Source organism: Zeus faber (assembly GCF_960531495.2).
Source record: "Zeus faber genome assembly, chromosome: 1".
Taxonomy (NCBI): domain Eukaryota; kingdom Metazoa; phylum Chordata; class Actinopteri; order Zeiformes; family Zeidae; genus Zeus; species Zeus faber.
Window position 1 is genome coordinate 13,044,034 of NC_137193.1, and position 7,683 is coordinate 13,051,716.

Sequence of the window (7,683 nt, forward strand, 5' to 3'; positions counted from 1 at the left end):
GCTGCATATCAGCAATCCTTCTTATGTGATATTGCTTAATTATACACACACATACAAAAAAACATCACAAATAACACCGCTTACGCTTATTTCCCTTTTTATTCCCCAAAAAAAACGTAATAATCTTGATTTGGCTTTACCGTTACAGTTCAGTTTTGTAGATGAAATGCCTTTGATTATCATTGGATCAGACAACAAATTCAAATCAAGGAAATCCCACTTCTGTGAATGGCATTTTACAAGGTGGTGGAAGGGGGGAAAACTCAAAGGGTGCCTACCAGAATTCCTATTGTGCATGTTCTGAACTGATTTGCCTGCTGTAAGGAGATTCTTTGAAACAAAAAAAAGTAATTGATAGGGACATGCACACACTTGCAGCGGTATGGATGTCACCGTTTGAACTGCATGGACACTGATTGGTTATTAAGACTTCCGACTTATAGAGCTCAGATACTACTCCCCCTTTCCAGAGAATATCTCGACTCAATGAACGTCTTATTTGCGTGTGTGTTGTAATTAATTACAATTTTTCCGTTTTTATTTTTTTTTTGTTTGTTTTCGTTTTTCCCCCTTCCCCCTCATCTCCAGGAAACGCGAGAGTTAACTGGAGAAAACCATTTTGGATGTCCAGGCCTTTTTATTTATTTTTTTGGTGGTTTGAACCGACCGTATAGCACAGGAGCGACACTTCACAAACCATGCGGGCGTCGGCGGTGTTTGGTTTCAGATAGCGGCAATATTGACAACAACAACAACGACGACGACGACGACGACAACGACAACAACAACAACCACTACGGTTGTATCTCCAGCCGCAGCGTCCACAGCCTCGCTGGACTCGGCATTCCGGAAGTTCATAGCATTCCCCCGCCGCCGGGTTCATTTTAGATTATGTACATAACTCTATTGACAGCAACAAGATCTACGTGTTAAGAAAAAAAGCATATCAATGATGTTATTCTACTGAACAGGGTTCTACTCTATAGTGTAATTTGTGGTCTATGGCGTAAGAGATGAGTCTATGAGGATGGGTGTGGGAGGATCGTACGGCCTCACTGATGAAAAAGAAAATACTATTCTGTATAATTACCGCTGGTAATATTGTTATGTAGTTAGTTTTATCATTTAAAAGTAAAGAAAAAAAAATTGCGATGTTAAAGAAAATGGATTTCCTCTCTGTGTATATACTTTGTTTAAAAAAAAAAAATGGCGTTAAAGGACAAAAAACTTCATAAGTTAAGATTCTCTGCTGCCACTACTTTTGTTGACTTAATGAGGAGGGAGGGCTGGGGCGGGGGGCGGGGGGGGGGGCGGTTTTCTATCTTGATTTTTTATGTTTAATTTATTTGTTAATCGATTTGATGAAAGGGAGATGTGACAATTTTTTTATTTCAGAAAATAGAGGATTCCTGTGGTCTCCAAGACAACGGACAAACTTATTGTAGAGTTTTTAAATTACATAAATGTACCTATGGAAGTAAAAAAAACAAACAAAAAAAACAAACCTTAAAAAAAGTACAAAAAAATACGCATATTGTTTCTTTATTTATTCTCTACAATCGCTGTTTTAAAACATATGTCTTAAAAGAAAATAAAGTACAATTTAGGAAAAAAAAAAAAAAAAAAGATTGTCTGTGCTGTTTGCTCACTATTGTCACACTTGTTTCAGTTTTGTTTTTTCTTTTGGACGATTGCATAATAGGACATCTGCTCTCACACGCACTGAAGGCACCAGAGGCACAACCGATTTCGATAAAGCTGTGTCAAGAATAGTAAATATCTGATTTGAAGAAGACATCAAGGATAGTTTGCTGCTCTCGTTAGGGTCTGAGGAGGGCCGTGCAAGGTGAGCAACGACTTGTTATGGGATTGTACTGGGATCAAATTCTGTGATATCAGTATTAAATATCGCTATCCCGTATTTGAGGAGTGGGCCTGAGGAGATTGCTTGAGTATCTCATCATTGCTTGTATCTCGTGAAAATGCAGACTGCAAGTCAATGGAAAATGGGGATCCCTGTAAATCAGGGCAGTTCCCGAACTGGGGTCTGTGCCCCCCTAGCGGCACATCAATGCATTGCAAGTGGTTCGCAGCAAAAATATATATATATTTTTTTCTATTTTTTACATGTTTTCTGTTTATTTCTATTTTTCTTCCCAGCAAACTATAACCCCACCTTCTCCGATGAAGTAGAATGTCATATTTTTGTGAGAATATTTTGTTCTGTTAGTTGTTAGACTGGGGTCTCAAAGTCAAATTACCTGCAGGTAATTTAAGATATAAGGTTGTCTTCTCCTGATTAAGCATTGTGGTTTTTTTGGATATATTAGAGGAATGTAGTGAGCCACGTTCCACTGTCTCGCATGCCAGATGTTGCCCCCGGGCCTGTCATTTCAGACCCCCGTTGTAAGATTTGCCCCTTTTGCCAGCAAACTATAGTAAGATGAAGACTAAACCGTCGACCCCCGTCAAGCAAGCGAGCCGTCCTCTCTCATCGTGGAAGACTCTAGTATTAGAGACATTTGTGGTAAGATGCTCAAAATGGTTGTTTCCCAGGCGCAATGTTCAGTGGCATCAATGATGAAATAAACAAACCCAAGATACTGTTGAAACAGGAGTTTGTTAAATTGCTTGAAAACCAAATGAAGATTCAGGCATTTATCAGTGGTCCCGTGCCATCGGTGGACAGAGGAAGAGAGAAGCTGCAGCCGGCTCCTGACGCTGAAGTCATGGCTTTCCACAGCCTGTATTTCAAACGTTCTGAGTTTTATTGATGACTTTAATCTGTTCCCTCTGGGGGTCAGTCCTGATGGCCTTTGTCCAAACAGATCTGGGGAGAAACTACTCATGGGGAATTTCCGCCCTAATGGACCGCACTCTGCTCCGTCCCGGTATCAGCAGCTCAAGGCCACCCACTCTGACCCGTCTGCTGTCTATCCACAACAAAGAGGCCAGGGAAACGCTCAGAGCCAGGAGGTCCCATGTGACCCACCTTTGGATGATAACTTTCCTCCCCATTCTCTCCGGTCCTCCAGCTCATCCTCCCCTTCCTTTTTTCCTGCCTCCCCCAGAGGCGCCGGCACACCGTCCTTCTCCTCTGCATTCATCACCGCCGGCTGCCAACAGTACGGATATCAACCCCAGGTGACATAACAACTGCCGTGTTCATGGTCCCCGCTGCTTCTCAAATACCAAGCCGGGACTCAATGTCCTTGGGTCACACACTGCCAGCCCGCTATCAGCACTGAGAGACGGTGCGTCAGTGTATGGAGCCCTCCCCATTCCTGTTTTGACAAGTAACAGGCCATACGTGGTGCACTCTGATCGCTCTCACTTTTTGATTAATGATCTTATTGTTTATTACAAACTTGATTTGATGTGCATTAAGTGTACCAAGAGGTTTAGGGTCAGAGCCTCACCATGGATAAATGGCTCTGTCTGGATGCTCAAGAGATCATGTTGAGCAGCTGAAAGGAAATGGAGAAAATCTGGACTTGAGGTTCATTGTAGCATTTATGAAGAATCTTATTTGTATACAACAATGCTGTGTGCGCTGCGAGAGAAGACTATTTTCAAGGATTATTACAGAGAGTGGGAGTGACCCTACAATACTGTTTTCCTCCCTGGACCATCTGCTTAATTCTTGCCCCGTTACTGATATTTCAATGCCAGCATCTGCCACAAAATGTGAGGGATTTGCCACGTTCTTTAAAAGCAAAATTACAACTACCAAAGCGAGTATTACCTCCACTGCTGGAAGCTCCAATAGTCAACTCTATAAAAGGAAAGCATCCATGAGGACCTTCAGCGCGGTTTCTGTTGCAGAGCTCTGTAGGGTTGTAATAAAGAGTAAATCGTCCACCTGCTCTCTTGATCCTGTCACGACTACATCTTTTTTCATTTTGTTTTTAGTCGTGTCCCAAGCTCTACTGTGAAAATCATCAATACCTCACGTGAGGCTGGACCTTTTCCTGACGCTTTTAAAACTGCTGTCGTGAAACCACTGTCGAAGAAACCACACACACATTAATCCTCCCTTTTCTCAGTAAGGTACTTGAGAAAGTAGTCTGTAATCGAATGTAACACTTTGTAAATGAAAACAGAATTCTGGAGAAATTTCGGTCAGGTTTCAGAACCAATCACAGCTCAGAAACTGCCCTCACCAAGACGGTCAATGATTTAAGACCTAGCGCTGTCAACAGGGTTTCAGTTGTGGTTGTTTTGGACTTGAGCTTCAGCTTTGACACCATTGATCACAATATTCTCACAGATCGTCTGAAGAACTGGATTGGTGGGGCTGAATGTGTCCTGAACCGGTTCAGAAAGCTTTTCATCTGTCTTGGAGATCATGTATCAGAGAAACCTGATAGAACTACTGGTGTTGCACAAGGGCGCTGCCTTGGGCCCTGACTTCAATTTCCATAACTATTACGATGATACACAACTGTCTGTGGAGCCAAATCTTGATGTCTATTTGCTATAAATGATTGGAGGAGTATGAATGTCTTAAAACTAATTGAAGATAAAACAGAAATCCTTCTGGTCAGCCCCAAAGCCAAGAGGAGAGAAACTCCCTGCAAGACTTCATAAGCTGAATCTCTGGGTCACATCAAAAGTCTGGGTGTCATTCTAGATTCTGATTAAAGTTTTAACTCCCATAAAGTGCAGCCTTTCCTAGCCCAGAAAGATGCTGAAATGCAAACTCATGCATTTATAACAAGTCGACTGGACGACTGCAATGCCCTTTTTGCTGGCCTTCCTAAAAAGAGACTTCAGCTTATTCAGAATTCGGCCTCTAGAATTTTAACAAAAACAAGAAGGTGAGCACATCACTCCAATTTCTGATGCATTGCACTGGCTCCCAGTTTCCATTCGAATTTATTTTAAAGTCTCCTTACTTGTATACAAAGGCCTAAATGTCTTGGGACCGGCCTACATTACAGAATCACTCGTATGCTCCATCTAGAGCCCTCAGGCCTTCCACTGTCGACCTGTTAGAAGTACAACTCAGAAGAAGATAGGAGAGGCAGCCTCTTTCAATTCTACTCCCAAACTAGGGAACAAGCTGCCAAAGAATATTAGAGAGGCAGACTCTGTAGGTGCTGTCAAGCAAATCCTAAAAACTTTTCAGCTCAGCCTTCAATGAGTCTTCTTGGTTGTTTTTTTTTTTTTTTTTCAAATAGATTTTTATTCTTTTAATGTTTAGAAAATTTTCGAGTCTAAAAAAGGAGAAGGAAGAAGAGTTTAGAGTCAGGAGATGGGAGATATGGTGTGATTCTTGGCCAACAGTGTAAGAAACCCATGGTCAATGACTCCACTTTGACCATGACTCCACTTTTATTGTCACTATCTGATGCCTTGTTTTAATGTAAAGCCCTTTGAATCACATGTCATTTATGAAAGATGCTATACAATAAAAGGTTATTATTATTAGTGGTTCACCTCTGAAGGGGCGGGAGCCCCATTGTTTTTGTTGATGAAAAACTGACATCAGTAGTCTGTGGATGTCATGGATCCGTCAAACTCACAGACAAGATGAACAATGTGTATATGTGGCAGTTCCGACATACCGTTGTCCAAGTTTGATCCAGATCGAGCCCATTAATGTGGAATAATTAAGTAAATATCTGTATTTTTTTTATCATTGCCGCAATGCGGGCGCCAGCGTAAATGACGGCACGCACAGGTCACATGATAGCATTGGAGTCTAGTGACAAACAACCAGGTCCTCCCCAAGATGGCAGCACCTGCGGATGTGATTGACGTCAGACTTTCATGGATGTCATGGATCCGACGAACCCACAGACAATCTGAATAAGATATGTATTCGGAGCAGTTCCAACATAATGTTGTTCGAGTTTCATCCAGATCGGTCTGATATTGTGAATGGAGTTTGTGATCGACAATGGGCACCTTACCAAGATGGCGGCATGTGCAGATGTGACATGAAGTCAGAACTTTATGGATGTCATGGATCCGACAAACCCACAGAAAATCTGAATGAGATGTGTATTCGGGACAGTTCCAGCATGGCGTTGTTCAACTTTCATCCAGTTCGGCGGCTCAGTATTGTGGATGGAGTTCGTGATCATCAATCGCCACCTCACCAAGATGGCGCCACACAGCGCGCATGCACAAGATGATGGAGTACACAGATTACGTGACAGATATATTCGGGATTGGACTTCAACTACAGGAATACAAGCTAGGAACGCCAAACCATACAAAGTTACAAAGTGACGGGTATTATTTTATTACTATTAACCTTTATTATGTATGTATAAGTATTACCAGAAGACAGTTGGATTAAACAAAGTGCAGTGTACTGCACATAAATATATACGCTTCTGAGGACGACTGACACACACCAGAGTAAGTTGTACAAAATAAAAACCCAATGACATCACTGTCAGAATTTAGAGACCTTCCACAGATATCAATGTATACAATCTTCCTGAATTATAATTACTGGTGACAATAACCATAAGCAATTACGTAATACAAGGAACATATTTTTATTGTGTATGTGTTTTGAAATTTTTAAAAAAATGTTGTGTTCCTTCCAGATGCCTCAAAGATATGTTACAATTACAACAAAAATGTAATAAAAATGTATAGCCCACTACACACTATTTATTTCATTATATATCCTCTACAATTGAAGTCAGTTCAACCACTTACCTTAGTTTATTCATTTATAGGTTTATAAAAATACATTATTTGCTATGGGCAGTTTCCTGTTGATTTACAAAGTACAATCAAAGAGCTGCGTTCCCCAAACTGCACTCACAATATTGACTAAAATAATCGTGATTCATCATCATTTCAGCCGTAACCATGTAGCCCTACTACAGATTGATAACCACACTTTGTTGCGGCCTAGGAAACCCACCCACAGCGGCAAACACTGCCCCGATCATAGAATTACACTGTAACCAGACACCACACACCCCCATTGAACTTTAAATAAGGTCCCCCAGGGCTGCGTCCTCAGAACCCCCTACTGTACTCCCTGTACACACATGACTGTGTGGCCAGGTCCAGCTCCAACACCATCATCAAGTTTGCTGACGACACCGTGGTCGTGGGCCTGATCACCGACTGCGATGAGAAGGCCTACCGCGAGGAGGCGGCTGAGGAAATTCCGGGTCTCGGTGAGGATCCTCAAGTCCTTCTACTCTGGAGCGGTGGAGAGCATCCTGACAGGCAACATCACTGCCTGGTTTGGGAACTGTACTGCCCAGGACAGGCGGGCCCTGCAGAGGGTGGTGCGTTCAGCTGAACGTACCACTGGAACTACCCTCCCCCCCTTGCAGGAGCTATACACCAGGAGGTGTAGTAGCAGAGCCTGCAGGATCATGAAGGATCCTCATCACCCCAACAACGGACTGTTTCAGCTGCTGCGGTCGGGCAAGCGCCTCCGCAGTCACACAGCGAGAACAGAGAGACTGAGACGGAGTTTTTTCCCGCAAGCCATTAGAACTGTCAACGCTGACCTCACCAGGGGTCCTAACTGAGCCATGCACTAGGCTCCACTACCTACTGTACTGTATGTAGCATACTGTACCGCATACTGTATCACTGTTCAGGGTTGTTCGTGATGCCGTATTGCTGCGCCGTACTGTTGTATACTGTGCTGTATTATCCCAAACACCAACTCACTCTATTCACATTCACATGCCA